Source organism: Podarcis liolepis (assembly GCF_965112155.1).
Source record: "Podarcis liolepis genome assembly, chromosome: 17".
Classification (NCBI taxonomy): Eukaryota; Metazoa; Chordata; class Lepidosauria; order Squamata; family Lacertidae; genus Podarcis; species Podarcis liolepis.
This window is the reverse complement of record NC_139571.1, coordinates 37,580,148-37,597,881: the sequence shown is the minus strand read 5'-3', so window position 1 is coordinate 37,597,881 and position 17,734 is coordinate 37,580,148. Positions and strand designations below refer to the sequence as shown.

Here is a 17,734-nt window from a genome sequence, read left to right as displayed (position 1 = left end):
GGAGGCTCCCACCATTCCTCACCTGTGCAGCCCTCCTCAGCACAGTCCCTGACACGTATAGGCACACTTGCCAGCAAATCCATCCTTTAAAAGTTTGACAATGAAGTTTGCAGAAGGCACAACATGACTCCAAGATGGAAGCACCATAACTGGCAGCATAAACTGTTGTCTCTTGTCACTGCATTATTCATGGATTGCTGCACAGGTCTTGCCAGTGTTGATATGAGCAACTGTTTCGCCCATCTGTAGCTGCATATGCTAATTTTTAATTTTTTTAACAGCAAAATGACAACCTAGGAACATTTTTTAAATGTACAAGGCTGGTTAAGTAAGAAGAAAGATGAGAAAGCTGGGGTTTGGGTAGCCAGAAAAATTGTGGTGGGTTTAGGAGGTCTATAGGAAGGATACAGCAACTCAGGGGCCCAGTAGCTACTTGTACCTCAGAATTGCTGGTCATGGGCACCTGAAGGTCTGAAGAGGTCAAGAATCAGGTCTGTCCTCCTGCCACAGGTGCTGCTGCTTGTAAGAAATAACTGATCCTTCCCCATACTACCATCTTCCTCTAATTTTTCTCGGAAACAATACTAGCATTTAAAGTATTTCAAATGTTTTGGCATCTCTGGTCTAAGGATACATTTAAGAGGGACCATCGTAAGTCACTGTGATCTTGCCAAAGCCTAAAACAGCAAAGCAAAATAATTCCACAACATCACTTCTAATACCATTAACAAATACATTCCAAGTGCCCAAGGAGTTGTGAACGATCCTAGGCTGGAATCTAGTGGTGGTCATTTTTAAATTAAATTTAATATTATACCAGTCTCCAGTTATATACCTTCCAACTGGAGATGAAAGATTATTTAAAATGTGTTTATTAGGAGAAGCGTGGACTATTGATGAATTTTCACAATTTTTTGTTTTGTTTTGTTTTGTTGGAGAAATGTGGAGAACCGCATTTCAGATTGGATAACTGAGACATGGGAAGGGTTGAAATGGATAAGTCTTTCCATCCCTAACTACTTCTCCACTGCTAGGATCACCAGCTCCTCCAGTGCCTCTTCCTCGCCATTGCTTGCTTGCTAAGGGAGAGCCAATGAGTGTGCTGGTCCCGGGGGGGGGGTGTTACCATGCGGCGTGGTCCGTGCCTGGTCCGAGGCTAAAGCGGGGTCCAAGGCAGGGAGTCGGGCGTGGTTAGGAGCTCTGGCAGAAAGCAGGACAGGGTGCCGGCAGGAACAGGTTACCAACAATGTTGCTCCCACAACCTGGGACTGGGGCTGACTGGCTTTTATCTGCCCCGAGGCATAGGGCGGTCCCGATCCACAGGTGCCTAACCTCTCCTGGCCTGGAGGCGAGCACTCCTCCTGCGGGAACTTAGTTCCCTCCGCCTCTCTGCCCTGAGCCTCTGCAGCTCAGGAGAGGCTGGAGGGTTACTGGACCCAGAGGCAACCTCACCTTCCCCTGACAGGGCTGGGAGAGGAGCACCTGCAGGCAATGGGTCCTCAATCACCTCCGGAGTCAGAGCGGATTCAGCTGGTGTCTGCTCCTGATGATCCGGCACAGGTGAGGGCCCTTCAGGTTCAAGCCCCAGCCCCGGCTCAGCTGGTTCTGGAGGCAGGGACTCCTGTGCAGGCTGGGATTCCTCAGGTTCAGCCTCCGAGTCTGAATCCCAGGCCATCACAATGAGCAAGCAGGCAGGGGCATCGACTGTGACTCCTTCTTACTGCCACTGTTGCCTGGACCAGACAAGCAAGCATGGGGAAAAGGAGAGGCATGCCCAGACAATTCATGTAAGGAAGCCCCCGACTGCAGCATGGGTCCTTGGCAGGTAACCCCAGATGCCTGCCCTCAACCTCCTGCTTCATGAACCTCCAGCTGTGTTCCCCCTGCACTCACACACAATTTGCAGCTGGACACTTTGGCTTCAGCTGCCACTGTTTGCTTGTGGTTCTTTTTAGATGATACTTCCTGAGCCAGCCTTTTCAATAACACAAGCCCAGAAGGCTGCATCCATCCCACTTCTGGCTATACTGTAAAGGTAAAAGATAAAGGACCCCTGGACGGTTAAGTCCAGTCAAAGGTGACTATGGGGTTGCGGCACTCATCTCGCTTTCAGGCTGAAGGAGCCGGCGTTTGTCCGCAGACCGCTTTCCGGGTCATGTGGCCAGCATGACTAAACCGCTTATGGCATAACGGGACACCGTGACGGAAACCAGAGCGAACAGAAACGCTGTTTTGCCTTCCTGCCGCAGTGGTACCTGTTTATCTACTTGCACTGGTGTGCTTTCGAACTGCTAGGTTGGCAGGAGCTGGGACAGAGCAACAGGAGCTCACCCCGTCGTGGGGATTCGAACCACTGACCTTCGGATCAGCAAGCCCAAGAGGCTCAGTGGTTTAGACCACAGCACCACTGGGTTCCCCCTGCTCTCTCACGCAATTCGCAGCTGGGCACGTTGGCCTCACTTGCCGCTGTTTGCTTGTGGTTCTTTTTAGATGATACTTCCTGAAACAGGCTGTTCAACAGCACAAGCCCAGCTGGCTGCATGCATCCCACTACAGTGGTACCTCGGGGATACATACGCTTCAGGTTACATATGCTTCAGGTTACAGACTCCTCTAACCCAGAAATAGTACCTCGGGTTAAGAACTTTGCTTCAGGATAAGAACAGAAATCGTGCTCCGGCGGTGTGGCAGCAGCAAGAGGCCCCATTAGCTAAAGTGGTGCTTCAGGTTAAGAACAAACCTCCAGAACGAATTAAGTACATAACCTGAGATACCACTGTACTAGCCATACTGTGGCTGGTATGAGTCATCCTTTTTGAAACTGACCCGCCTCAGACATCAGTGGAACTGCTTCTTGCTTCCCCCCAATTCTTCAGAGGACTGCTAAAGTTGTGGTTTGTATCATCTGTCAGAAAGGTAAACTGATTCCAAGGCATCCTTTAACTCGGGAGCACCTAATGGCTGGCTTGCTGTCGAGAGAGTGCATGAATCACGGAGCTGGCGAGACAACCTCGTAAGGTTATGCAATTACCAAAATGCTGCCTCTCTGCTAATGGGATCAGAAGACAGTGAGAAATCAGAGAACTTTAATCTTTAATATCACCCCCCCCCCACTCTCCACATCTCCAGAAAAAAGGCCTCCCCATCAATTTGGATTTTGTAGGGATTTGAAGCATTTCTTGCTTTGTGGTGATTTTATGACCAAACCCAGGGAGGGGGGTTTGATGCAGGCGGGGGGGATGGGGCAGAGGCACTGTCAGAATTCAAACTAAAAACTGTCCAGTGGGAAAAGCAGGCTCAATGGGAGAAAACAGAGGAAGGGGACCGTCACACCTGATGAGAGCTGGTGAAAAGTATAAAGCTGTTTTGGCTTGGATCCTAAGACAACTAGAACATTAAATACACCATTTGAGGACATGGTTCCTGGGCCTTACGGAAGGCGATGCACCAGCCTTTCTGAAAGGCCTTTGAATCAATGCCCGGATGAAAAGCCACCATGCACAGAACCACATAGTTTGCATTTCTTAGTGCAGAAAGTATTGATCTTATGTGCAGAAATCTTTCCTATTCTACTTACCGTATTTTTCGCTCTATAGGATGCACCTGACCATAGGACACACCTTGTTTTAGAGGGGGAGAACAAGAAAAAAAATTCTCTCCCTCTCTTATTACGTTTCAACATTTTTAACATATATGATCAAAACACAATTTTGTCATTTTTCATATGTTTTCTTCTATCTAGTAAATGGTAACCACGATCTTATAATCGAATTACTCCTGTTGCTCATAGCTCAAATCCTGCTCGCGATTTTTTTTATTCTTGTATTGTTTCCCAAAGTGTGATCCAGGTAGGTTCACATTCAAATGAAAACGGAAACGAATTTATCCCCGCCGCCACCACAGAGCCACTGCTCCCCTCCCCCACTGATAGAAATAAAAAACCGCAAGCTTCATTCATTATGGAAATTGAGCAATTTTTGGATCGTTCCTCTTTTTGCATAATTCATTCCATTTCTGCTAGACATGGGGAGTGAGGAAGAGCTATGTAACCAGGCACCAGAGATGTTAATCAACCAGCCCTCTGGCTTCTGAAGCATCAGCAGGCATTAACTGCATACTTCAGTTGTCATAAAAGGATATCGCCCATCAAAAAGGATACCCCCCCCCCAAGTATTCAAAAACCCGAGAAAATGTGAGCAATCATAAGGGTTGGAAACTTGCTTTCAAAAAGAAAAGGAAAGCAAGATTTTCAGGAAGTCAAAGCTGTGTGTTTCTTCCCTGCCCCACAATTCTGCCCCACAATTCTTTGTGCATACACAACGCCCTGAAGACAGGGAACAACAAGGAGCTGCTTAACTTGGAAACAGTGGCGTAGCGTGGGGGGTGCAGGGGGGGCCAGCCGCACCGGGTGCAACACCTGGGGGTTAGGGTTAGGGGCGCAAATCCACGGGTTAGGGGGCGCAAATCCACGGGTTAGGGGGCACAAATTACTTGCCTTGCCCCGGGTGCTGACAACCCACGCTACACCACTGCTTGGAAACGATTGTCTTCCTTGTGCATCTGCCTTGAGAGATGTATCAATTGTTGGCCCAAACCTCTCTCCCTATGCAAATGGTTTTATTCAGCAGAGAAAACACACCTTTTGTTTTAGCTAGCCTTGCTTTTCGTGGTGGATGTAAAGCGCATATCCGGAAGCGCTGCTTTTTAATGTTTGCCAGGGAGCATTTTGCAAAGCTTTTTCAGAAGAGGGTTTTTCAATGTTATGCGGCATAATGGCCGATGCAGAAATTTCCTTGACCTGGTTTCAGTGTTTTGTTTTATTTTAAATAGCATATTCCACCCCCGGGGGTCTCCAGTTAAAATGAGGAAATGCTGGAACTCAAGAATTTGCCTGTGTGATTTGGTCAAGGTACAAAAAAGTGCAGATCTCAGCAGTGAAAGGGGAAAGGGGGAATTCTTCAACAAAATGCCAGTGTAGATGATTTGGAGTGTGCAAGGAAGGGAGGAGCGGCAGTTTAGTGGGGTCTAGTGATGAGCCACTGTGTGCCTAGGAGAAGGGGTTCATGAACTGCACCCAGAATGTGCCTGTCAAAGTGTGGTAGCCCAACATTCAGTTATGGGGTGGGGTCCAACTCTTCTAGACAGCAATCATACAAGAAATATGCAAAATAACTAAGCAGGTATTAGAAGTCACCCCAGAACTGGCCCTATTAAACATCTTCCAAGATAATAATGCCCACTCACATCATAAAGAGCTCATAACCCACCTACTCTCAGCAGCTAGAAACATCATAGCCAGACACTGGAGAGACCTGTCAGGAGTAAGCATGGACCAATGGTATCATATGGTATGGGACCGTATCGAAAGCTGACTTTAGATTGATAAAAGCAACATATAATTTTTGCTTCAAATCATGGATGTATTTACATAGCAGAAAGTTCATCACAAAGCACTGGTCCAATGTAGATTTCCCTCTTTGGAAACCTGCCTGGACTTCAGATATCACCTTATTTGTATCTGCCCATTCTTCCAGTCTCCCAAGAAGAAGCCTGGCATATAGTTTAGAGGCTACATCTAACAAACTAATGTGTCTATAATTGGCATGGTTTTTCATATCACCCTTTTTATATATTGGGGCAATTATACTCAGCTCCCACCCTTCTGGTATGCGACCTGAGCAGTTAATGTGTGAAAACAGTTTTGCAAAAGTGAGTGACCAGAAATCAGGTCTTATCTTATAAATCTCCATTGGGATCCAATAAATGAAACTGACACGGGGGGAAACAGAAGATGCCTTCACCCTGGTATGGCTCCCCTTTAGCACATACATAGCCCAACAAGACAACAACAAGAATCCGCTGGCAGCATACGAATCAATCTGGCTAACCTGATTCAAAAATACACACTCAAACCCCAGTCACTCACAAAATCAAATCTCACTACAGTCAACCAAAGACAACCAACCACCCCCTAGGCCAGGGGTCTGCAACCTTTAAGACAAAAAGAGCCACTTGGACCCGTTTCAAAAGAAAAAACAACTGGGAGCCGCAAAACTCGTCATTATAAAAATAACTTTTTTGTCACTTTTTTATTATTTCTTTGTTTGACCCTTCAGAATTACTCCTCCTCATAGAAATAAACGTTAAATTAACAAGTTACCTTTGTGTGTGTGTGCGTTCTTCCCTCCCCTTCAAAACAGTGACCAGCGTACATGCCCCTTTCAATGCAGTGACCAGCGTACATGCCCCTTACAATGTAGCGGGTGGGCGGGTGGGAAGGTGACGTCGGGACGGTGCGTGACTAACGCACGCATTGCCCCCATGCGACGTCACAGCCAGTACAGCGCCCGCCACAGTTGGGAGTGTTGGGTCGCACAATGCGCCTCCTCCCCTCGCTAGTATCCGCCCCGGAGCCGCGGCAAAGGTGTAAAAGAGCCACATGTGGCTCCGGAGCCGCGGGTTGCAGACCCTGCCCTAGGCCATCTCCAACCTCTTTCACCACCAAGGAAATATGAGTGAATAGTGAGAGAACCCACACAAGTGTCACTGACACAAACCCCCACACATATACTAAGCAGAATACAGTGGTACCTTGGGTTACAGACGCTTCAGGTTACAGACGCTTCAGGTTACTGACTCCGCTAACCCGGAAATAGTACCTCGGGTTAAGAACTTTGCTTCAGGATGAGAACAGAAATCGTGCAGCGGCAGCAGGAGGCCCCATTAGCTAAAGTGGTGCTTCAGGTTAAGAACAGTTTCGGGTTAAGAATGGACCTCCAGAATGAATTAAGTTCTTAACCCAAGGTATCACTGTAATAGCAGCATTGCTACCCGACCCCACCCCACTCACTATGCCCCTCCCCCTCTTTCTCCCTCTTCTCTTCCTAACCCAACACTATATGTAACACTAATGTCTCACAACAAATGAAACTGATCTGTAGAAAACACACCTTGGAAAATGAGACAACACACGTATTTTTATAAACTAAGAAATCTTTAATAATAATAAAAAAGATGTTATGTGGAGGGCGTACTTTAAGCCCAGGGGTCAAATGTTGCTTCCTAGGCCTATTTGGCCTTCAGACCCATTCCCAGGCCACACCCCTCTCATCATCAGACACACCTCCTCTCTCCAGGCCACACCCCTCACAGTTATGGAGAATGCAGGTGGCTATCAACCTGTAGAGCTTGGTTCTCCTTAGTCTTCCCCCATGCTGTTGATTGTATGGAGGAAGTCATCCTAAACCATCCTATGTACTGGTGCAGAGGACCTTCTGCAACCAGAGGACCAGATCCAGAGCTGGCTCACCCACCATGAGGCCACCCACTGATCAGTCACCTGATTTCTAAAGGCTTGTGTCCCCAGTGAAGGTCAAACCAAACCACAGGGTCATGGGGAACCACTAGACGTGTCCCATCAGAGGATCTCACTGATGGAGCATATGGAATCAAACAGTCCTTAAGGTACTTGGGCCCAAGTTGTTTAGAGCTTTGTGAATTAGCTCAGGTGTCATGAATCTGGCCTGGTAGCCAGTTGGCATCCCCACTAAATGGCAATAGATTGGTGCATGCGTGTGAAATGCGCAACCCGCCCCCTGCCAGCCTCTGGTCTGCGGCCACTAAAGTTGCCCCAAGCCTCTCTACCCCAGGCATATCAGAGATGGTCAACCCGATTGGCTACAAGAATCACTAATTACGGGGCTGACTGAACCAATCAGTTAATTAAATTTAAATAAATGTGCATGTTTGCAACATCTCAGAATAAATGTTTTTTGCAGTGTGATATTAAAAGGAAAGGGAATGCAGTTTAATAAACAGAAGCTGTCATTCATCCTTAAGAGGAAGAATTCCCTGCTTCCATAATGCACCAAAGTCAAAATAGCTTCAAAATAATTATTCCATTTCTGTTTCACCAATGAAAAATTGTCCTCACTAAGAAATGGATGAAAGCTTTACTTTATTAATATAGTGATTAAACCAATTAAAGCTTGCATCCATCTAACCAATTTTAGAGGTGGAAATCAGTCTTTTGGTCTCCCCCTGCCCCAATTTCTCCACAATCTCCATCCTTATCTTCCATTACACAGCTTCTAAATTGAAGCTATGAGGAGTTCTTTATAACAGTGTTTTGGTGAATGATACAGTTTTGAAAAGTGCTAACAATTTCAAAAGGGTAGAAGGAGCGGCAGAACTTCCCCTTCACAGTTTCAAATCTGCATCTACTCGGAGCAATTGGCTCTCTTCCATGCAGCAAAAAGTGAGCGAATGCTAGAATACAGAAAATATAATTAGATTTATATTGATTTTCCCCTCCCAAATATTTGAAAGACCAGCACATTTTCCTCCAGTGCATTAATTGCTAAGGAAAAGAGGTGTGCAGAAAAGGAAGTAAGTGAGTGATTGAGAGACTACCTATAGTATTATTCCATTTCTATATCTTGCACGATTCCAGAATTTGTAAATATATTATCAAAGGCTTATTTACATCTAGTGCCTTTTCATAGAATCATAAAATCACAGAATCATAGAGTTGGAAGAGAGCACAAGGGCCATCGAGTCCAACCCCCTGCCAAGCAGGAAACACCATCAGAGCACTCCTGGCATATGGTTGTCAAGCCTCTGCTTAAAGACCTCCAAAGTAGGAGACTCCACCACACTCCTTGGCAGCAAATTCCACTGTCAAACAGCTCTTACTGTCAGGAAGTTCTTCCTAATGTTTAGGTGGAATCTTCTTTCTTGTAGTTTGGATCCATTGCTCTGTGTCCGCTTCTCTGGAGCAGCAGAAAACAACCTTGTGACATCCTTTTATATATTTGAACATGGCTATCATATCACCCCTTAACCTCCTCTTCTCCAGGCTAAACATGCCTAGCTCCCTTAGCCGTTCCTCATAAGGCATCGTTTCCAGGCCTTTGACCATTTTGGTTGCCCTCCTCTGTACATGTTCCAGTTTGTCAGTGTCCTTCTTGAACTGTGGTGCCCAGAACTGGACACAGTACTCCAGGTGAGGTCTGACCAGAGCAGAATACAGTGGCACTATTACTTCCCTTGATCTAGATGCTATACTCCTATTGATGCAGCCCAGAATTGCATTGGCTTTTTTAGCTGCCGCGTCACACTGTTGGCTCATGTCAAGTTTGTGGTCAACCAAGACTCCTTTTCACATGTACTGCCTTCTCTTTGCTTGTGTTAGAGATGGGAATCTTGCTGCCCTTCACATGTTGCTGGACTACAATTCTTATCATCCCCAACCATTGGCCATGCTGTCCGTGACTGATGGGAGCTAGAGTCCAGCAGCATCTGGAGGTTCCCCAGCTCTGGTTTATGAACTGAAGCCCAAGTCACGCTTACTAGTTGTTGTGCGGGAGCTGCTTCCCCGTAACTGGGTCCTGTTCTGCTCTGCTGAGCATTTGAAAGAAGAGACCACATAGAGAGGGACGTCTGCATCATGATATACAGGCTTCTTGAACTCTGCAACTCTTTGGTGCAACCTATGTACTGCTGGCAAATAGAAGGGGGAGAAATGGAGGCAGTGAGAGATTTGACTTTCTTGGGCTCCATGATCACTGCAGATGGTGACAGCAGTCACGAAATTAAAAGACGCCTGCTTCTTGGGAGAAAAGCAATGACAAACCTAGGCGGCATCTTAAAAAGCAGAGACATCACCTTGCCAACAAAGGTCCATATAGTTAAAGCCATGGTTTTCCCAGTAGTGATGTATGGAAGTGAGAGCTGGACCATCAAGAAGGCTGATCGCCGAAGAATTGATGCTTTTGAATTCTGGTGCTGGAGGAGACTCTTGAGAGTCCCATGGACTGCAAGAAGATCAAACCTATCCATTCTGAAGGAAATCAGCCCTGAGTGCTCACTGGAAGGACAGATCCTGAAGCTGAGGCTCCAATACTTTGGCCACCTCATGAGAAGAGAAGACTCCCTGGAAAAGACCGTGATGTTGGGAAAGATGGAGGGCACAAGGAGAAGGGGATGACAGAGGATGAGATGGTTGGACAGTGTTCTCGAAGCTACCAGCATGAGTTTGACCAAACTGCAGGAGGCAGTGGAAGACAGGAGTGCCTGGCGTGCTCTGGTCCAGGGGGTCACGAAGAGCCGGACACGACTAAACGACTAAACAACAACATGTGCTGCTCTGTAGCTGTCCTTGGTACTGAGGAGCTGGCTTCCATCTCTGACCTTGCTAATCCTTGTTATGCAGCTTCTTAAGATTGCCACTTTCCAGCTACTTGATACCATTACCTGTTTCCAGGTGTACCTTCTTGCTTGAGACTAGAGAGCCTGCCCAAACAGTTGCCTGAAACAGTTCTTTTGCTGTTCCATTTCTCATCACACCCTCTTTCCATCCTTAGGCTCAAATCTCATGTGAGTAAACCTCACTGAACTCACTAAGATTTACTTCTAAGTAAACACACACAAGTGCTTGTGTGCTGGTCAGGATGATCCTCAGAGCAGGTCCATTTTCTGTTCCAATACCTAAAGAAATACCTGCAATGAGCAATACCAAGAAATGTCATACCGTCTTGGAAGTAACTCATCAGCTCAGCTAGACATAAAAGTAAAACAAGGTGTAAAATACCTTGAAAGCCTCAATTTATTTTCGTGCCAGAAAGAGACTGTTCATTTAATTATTATCATTTTGTTCAGGAGGCCTAAATAGGATACGGTTCTGGAGATTTTAAAAACCGCCTCCAATTTCCCACCTATTATTCCACTATGTAGCAACGCATCTGCGAGATAGTGGGTCCAATTAGTGGAGGCACATTGCTCTAAGACAGTAAGAAGAGGTTATGTGTCCTGATTTACACCTCCCATTATGACACAACTAGAGAAAGAACCGCCACAAAAAAATGTTCAGCTGAAGCCAAGGGTGACCAACCCAGGTGTAATATGATCACAGCTCCATCTTCCAAACTAATAAGGCTGCCAAGTTGGCGTCAATGGCCAATTTTCTCTTCAACAATCAGGTTATGAGGCTATATGAATTTCACTCAGATGTGGAAGGGGGCCAGACCTCCTCAATAATGTCCTTTTCTTCTAGATAATAGACTAACTCCACCCTGATTAATAGCTGTTCCTCAGCTCCACCATTGGCCTAAAGGATTTTTGCTGGCTTTGTCACCAGAGAAATATATGCTCTTGCCAGGCATTATGCATTCTCCACTTCTGAATGCTTTTGCTTCTTTACGCTTCTGGCTCTTCTTCCTTACCCTGTAAGTTCCAGCGCCATACAGCACATGCCAGTGAAAAGAGAAATAAATCACAGATATATAAATTACCACAAATCAGGCGGCCTATTTTCCCCTCCAGCCCATCATAAATACAGCTTCCTCTTGGCTAAATTCACCTTCCTGTACCCATTACAAATTTACATTTCCCCTCCTTCCTTTTGCATAGATCACAGTACTGTCTTGGTGTGTAATCATTTACTCTCACATCTGGGGCTCTCGGGGAAATGAGATCTAAGTTTTCGGATGCATTTCCCATCAACAATTTCCCATGAATAAATTCTTAGCTATTCTGCAAAATACTTAGGAAGCAAGCATCTCAAACTTTGTCAATGGGTATTTCCTTTTCACGAGACACGGAAGATTTTGCAAGGAGTAACACTAGACCTTTCTTTCCACCCAGGCCCTCTCCCTCCATGACTTGGCAGCGGTGTCTTTTTCCTGGGCCACTACCAGTAACTTTGGAAGCCAGGGGAAGGTGGGAAGAGCTGGCAACCTCACATCTCCTGGGAGCTGGAGCAAAAGCCATGTTGAAAAGAGAGTACCTGTCTATTTCTGGTCCGCATCACCAGAGCCATCTTTCCTATTGGGCTTACTGGTGTGTTGCACCAGGGCGCTGACCTGTCAGGGGCGCCCCAGTGAGTGGGGGAGCTGTGCAGCTTTGCTGATGGCCTCCCCTTTCCCTGCCCACCCGCCAGCTGTACCCTGTCAACCATATGGCTGGCGGGTGTGCAGCTTGCCTCCCAAGCCTCCGCGGGAGGAGAGCGATCCCTGCAGAGGTTTGGGAAAAGGTTGACAACTCTGGGAAATGGGGGGGGGCACTGGAGGGATCTTTGCACCATGGCGCCGGATATGCTTAAGATGGCCCTGCACATCAGTTTTGCATGTGTCTATTTTTAATTCAATGCTGCTCTGTTTCCACACCCATCTGTGCATTTTTTTTAAATGCACAAAATTCACATTATTTCTGTATGTATTTAAAAATAAAATATGCATTTTACCCTAAAATATGGATGCATCTTAAAATTTAATACACATAATGGGCCTCATTAATCTTTTTAGATGCGGAGAAAGCTTTTGATAATATTTCTTGGTCATTTCTGATTAAGATATTAGAGAAAATGGAAACTGGTAATTCTTTTCTGGCTGGAATTAAAGCGATCTATACTGACCAATCCGCAAAATTTTTAGTAAATAATATTCTATTTGACAAACAAATGTCAAATAGAAAAAGAAACAAGACAAGGTTGTCCCTTATTTCCATTGGTGTTTGTTTTGACATTAGAAATATTGCTTCAGAATATAAGGACAAATAGGGAAATTAAAAATAAATAAATACATGTTACGCTCTTGGTGGAGTGGATAACTGTATTCTGATCTGCTTATTGCATGTTTTCTGCAGCTTCTGATGGAATAGTGCACAAAGAAGACACAATGCAGCAGTATTTGCGCCACTGAGGTCATACTGGAGAAGGCTCTCATACGAATGGTTTGGTTAGCAAGGCAGGAAGGAGGAAATAGCAACATCAAGCTATAGCCAGAGCTGTCAACATCACATGAGCCACCTGAAAAGCGATTGATGGACAGCTCCTGCCTAATGGCCCTTAGGTTTCCTTGAAGACACCAGTTCGATAAATTATATCACAGCCTCCATCCAGGATTTAATCTGGCTTCACAGCAGGGCAAGGGTAGCCACAGTGTCATCCAAGGTCCCTACGGTAGTCAAATCACACCGTCCTTTCAACTTGCCAGGAAATCATGCAATTGCACCTATGAGGGGGCAAATTTAGCTTGAATAAAGGTAAAGGGACCCCTGACCATTAGGACCAGTCGTGACCGACTCTGGGGTTGCGGCACTCATCTCACTTTATTGGCCGAGGGAGCCGGCGTACAGCTTCTGGGTCATGTGGCCAGCATGACTAAGCTGCTTCTGGCGAACCAGAGCAGTGCAAGGAAATGCCGTTTACCTTCCCACTGGAGTGGTACCCATTTATCTACTTGCACTTTGATGTGCTTTCGAACTGCTAGGTTGGCAGGAGCAGGGACCGAGCAACAGGAGCTCACCCCGCCAAGGGGATTCAAACCGCTGACCTTCTGATCGGCAAGTCCTAGGCTCTGTGGTTTAACCCACAGCACCACCCGTGTCCCTTAGCTTGAATAATGCTACTGCAATTCCCATTGAAAGGGGATGTTAACCTGTGATAGCGAAGGGAGACAGGTGAAAGTTATTTCTGAGGGCTGGGAGGATTCGACAGGCATTAGGACTGAGGAGATGCTAGCAAAATATTGCACCTTGGCCATCGTACACACACCCAGGGATGGAAACCATGAGATTAGATCTGGACAACAGCTGGTGAAAGGTTAAGAAGGAGACTAGGCAGGTACATGAGAAACAGCTGGGAGAAAGGCCAGGGATAAGGGGAACCCTACTCGCTGTTGACAGTCGTAGAAATCATAGGAAGTTCAAATGGTGCTCCTTATGGCTTTGCCCCTTTTTGTTGATTTAATTAATTAATTAATTAATTAATTAATTAATATACTGCTTATACCTCAAAGCAGCTTCAAACAGTACTGAACTAGACTGACCAATGGTCTGCCTTAATACAAGGCACCACTCCATACCACTGGGCTTTGGCTATCTTGTATGATATGATATATGATATGATATGATATTCCTGTGCTCCTAATCAGCAAAGAACGCTCTGAACATTAATAGGCCAGATAGCTCATGTGGCAAAAGGCTGACCTCTTAAAAACAGCTTCCAGGTCACGCCTGCTGTCTGGTATGGCTTCTTCCATTTCCCACAGGTGTTCCTTTTTTCATAGGGAATGAGGGTGGTGCTGTGGTCTAATCCACTGAGCCTCTTGGGCTTGCAGATCAGAAGGCTGGCAGTTTGAATCCCTGATTCGGGATGAGCTCCCGTTGCTCGGTCCCTGCTCCTGCCAACCTAGCAGTTCGAAAGCACACCAGTGCAAGTAGATAAATAGGTACCATTGTGGCAGGAACGTAAACGGCATTTCCGTGCGCTCTGGTTTCCGTCACCGTGTCCCGTTGTACCAGAAGCAGTTTAGTCATGCTGGCCACATGACCCAGAAAGCTGTCTGTGGACAAACGCTGGCTCCCTCGGCCTAAAAGCAAGATGAGCGCTGCAACCCCAGTCGCCTTCGACTGGATGTAACCGTCCAGGGGTCCTTTTACCTTTTTTTTTACTTTTTCAGATCTCACCTCACCTGAACCTTTACTCCCCATTCATTTGGCAGCAGTTGGACTGGACAGCAACAGTGAAGGCGAAAAAGATATATCCGAAGAGACCTATTCTTTTGAAGTGGCCTTCGTGACATGAAATACAACATAATTCCTAGGTGCCTTCGAGAGAGGTCTACATCCCTCCCTGACATGCCCATTTGTTTTCAAGATGCAGAGGGAGTTCTAGGTCGCAGGCACTGCGTATATACCATGCTTATTATTTTTTAAAAAAATATTTTCTTAAACAATTTCAACAGAACAAACGATGCCTTATGAGGAACGGCTAAGGGAGCTGGGCATGTTTAGCCTGGAGAAGAGGAGGTTAAGGGGTGATATGATAGCCATGTTCAAATATATAAAAGGATGTCACATAGAGGAGGGAGAAAGGTTGTTTTCTGCTGCTCCAGAGAAGCGGACACGGAGCAATGGATCCAAACTACAAGAAATAAGATTCCACCTAAATATTAGGAAGAACTTCCTGACAGTAAGAGCTGTTTGACAGTGGAATTTGCTGCCAAGGAGTGTGGTGGAGTCTCCTACTTTGGAGGTCTTTAAGCAGAGGCTTGACAACCATATGTCAGGAGTGCTCTGATGGTGTTTCCTGCTTGGCAGGGGGTTGGACTCGATGGCCCTTGTGGTCTCTTCCAACTCTATGATTCTATGATTCTATGATCAATCAATATAACCAATTATATTTTTTTGCTCATTTTTATTCCCCCTCCCCCCCATTCTTTTGCACTATTTCTTCAGCAAATTAACCTTCCACTCAAAGTATCTTTGGCAGCAGACACAGAGCAGGCAGGTCTCTTATCTGACAATCCTTTCCTGTCCGGCATCCATAAAACACGGATAAACCTCAGCAGGACAATGGAGAGCATATGGGCTTCTGGACGTTTGCGTATTTGCCAGATTATGTAATCCGTCTGTTATCAGGGCAGTGCCCTACATCTGCTTACTGCAAAGCCCAGCAGTCGAGTCCTCCTCCTCCTGGCCTCCTCTGCGTGGCACCCGGCGTTAAAGCTACAGGTCACCAAGTGAAAAGCTCTATTCATGAGGCTTGGCTCCTGGCCTTCTGGCCAGCCATTCATGAAGCAGCGATCGCTCCATTCATCTGTCAATCTGGCATGAGGATTTAATTAAATCCCTCTTTGGCTAGAGCTCCCAGGTGCAAGGGGGGTGGGGGGTGGGATGCGGCTGCACAATAATGATGATAATTATTTATACTTGAGCCGAATGACCTAAGCATTCTTTTGTTGGGATGTTATTACCATTTTTCATTAAAAAATGAGTTGGTTTGTTGTTCCGTTTTACTGGAGGGAGAGGGCTTCAAAGCCCTGGATGCTCCTTATACGAAGCTACAATCTCAAAAATGGAAGCAGTTTGTCCTTGCCAAAGAATGATAACTGCATACCCTCCAACATTTCTCTGATGAAAATAGGGACGTCCTATTCAACAACAACAACAACTCCTCACCCATCTGACTAGGTTGCCCCAGACACTCTGCAGGAGGTCACTTGGGCGACGCTTGGGGGGCAAAAGTTGCAAGTAGCCCAGATTCTTTTGCTCCCGCCCTTCTTGTTCCCTTTCAGCTGCTGGCTTTGTGAATTTGGCATCTTGCAGATCTGTGTACAGTGGTGCCTCGCAAGACGAAATTAATTCGTTCCGCGAGTTTTTTCGTCTAGCGAATTTTTCATCTTGCGAAGCACGGTGTCGGGAAAGTTTTGGAAAAGCTTCAAAAATCACCAAAGTCTTCAAAAACCTCAAAAAAGGCTACCACACCGCGTTCTGTGAGTTGCTCCTCGAAGTCAAGTCGCAACTGTATTAACGGTGTTAAGAAAAAGGAAACAAAATTGCAAGACGTTTTCGTCTTGCGAAGCAAGCCCATAGGGAAATTCGTCTTGCGAAGCAGCTCAAAAAACGCAAAACCCTTTCATCTAGCGAGTTTTTCGTTTTGCGAGGCATTCGTCTTGTGGGGCACCACTGTATTCCCTCCTCCTGTCCTGCTGGTTGGGATTTTCCAGGCCTCTGTGAAGCTGCATGTTAGATGCTCAAACAGGTAAGGGATTTTGTGGCAGCGATGAAGCGCCGGGCAACAGCTGGATGGGCAGTGATGATGTCACAAAAGCTGAGGGGATGATGTCACAGTGAATCTGAGCAGCAGAGAAGAGCTTAGGAGTTGCTCCCAGAATCAAGGTTGCTATCCACTCCATTGATGAAGCATACCCCCCAAGATTTCTCCGATGAAAATAGGGACGTCCTATTCAACAACAACAACAGCAGTAATAATAATATTTATACCCTATCCATCTGACTGAGTTGCCCCAGCCACTCTGGATGGCTTCCAACATATATAGAAACATAATAAAGCATTAAACATTTTTAAAAACCTTCCCTATACAGTGGTACCTCGGGTTAAGAACTTAATTAGTTCCGGAGGTCCGTTCTCAACCTGAAACTGTTCTTAACCTGAATCACTGGTTTAGCTAATGGGGTCTCCTGCTGCTGCCGTGCCGGAGCATTTGTGTTCTCATCCTGAAGCAAAGTTCTTAACCCGAGGTACTATTTCTGGGTTAGCGGAGTCTGTAACCTGAAGCGTATGTAACCTGAAGTGTATATAACCCGAGGTACCACTGTACAGGGCTGCCTTCAGATGTCTTCTAAAGGTTGTATAGTTGCTTACCGTATTTTTCGCTCTATAAGACACACCAGACCACAAGACGCACCTAGTTTTTGGAGGAGGAAAACAAGAAAGAAAATATATTCTGAATCTCAGAAGCCAGAACAGCAAGAGGGATCGCTGCACAGTGAAAGTAGCAATCCCTCTTGCTGTTCTGGCTTCTGTGATAGCTGCACAGCCTGCATTCGCTCCATAAGACGCACACACATTTCCCCTTACTTTTTAGGAGGGAAAAAGTGAGTCTTATAGAGCAAAAATTACGGTATTTCCTTGACTCAGAGGTCGCATAATTCCATACCCTCCAACACATCTGATGAAAATAAGGACGTCCTAAGGAAAAGCAGGGTCAAACCAGAAACTGGGACGGTTTCTGTAAATTCAGGACTGTCCTGGAAAATAGGGACACTTGGAGCTACTTTTCCATGAAGTGGCCCCATACATCTGGGTGCTGTGCTTCTGCTGGAACCACCCATCCCGGAACAGATTGCATTGGCCTTTCACATGAAAGGTCATACCGGAGCAAGTTTTCCGTGAAGCTGTATTTACGTGGGTGCTGATTTTCTGGGTACT

General features: G+C 46.0%; 2 long non-coding RNA genes across 2 annotated transcripts in view; both read right to left on the bottom strand.

Annotated features, from left to right (window-relative positions):
* The window catches only part of LOC310696535, a 285,064-nt gene that overhangs the window by 215,502 nt on the left and 51,828 nt on the right, over positions 1 to 17,734 (bottom strand). The gene's annotated exons all lie outside the window — the stretch shown is intronic.
* Positions 10,589 to 16,574, bottom strand: LOC310696510. The gene is made up of 3 exons (XR_014520592.1): positions 16,469 to 16,574; positions 15,961 to 16,109; positions 10,589 to 11,223 (listed from the first exon to the last, which is right to left on the bottom strand). It is a non-coding gene; the product is annotated as an uncharacterized lncRNA (long non-coding RNA).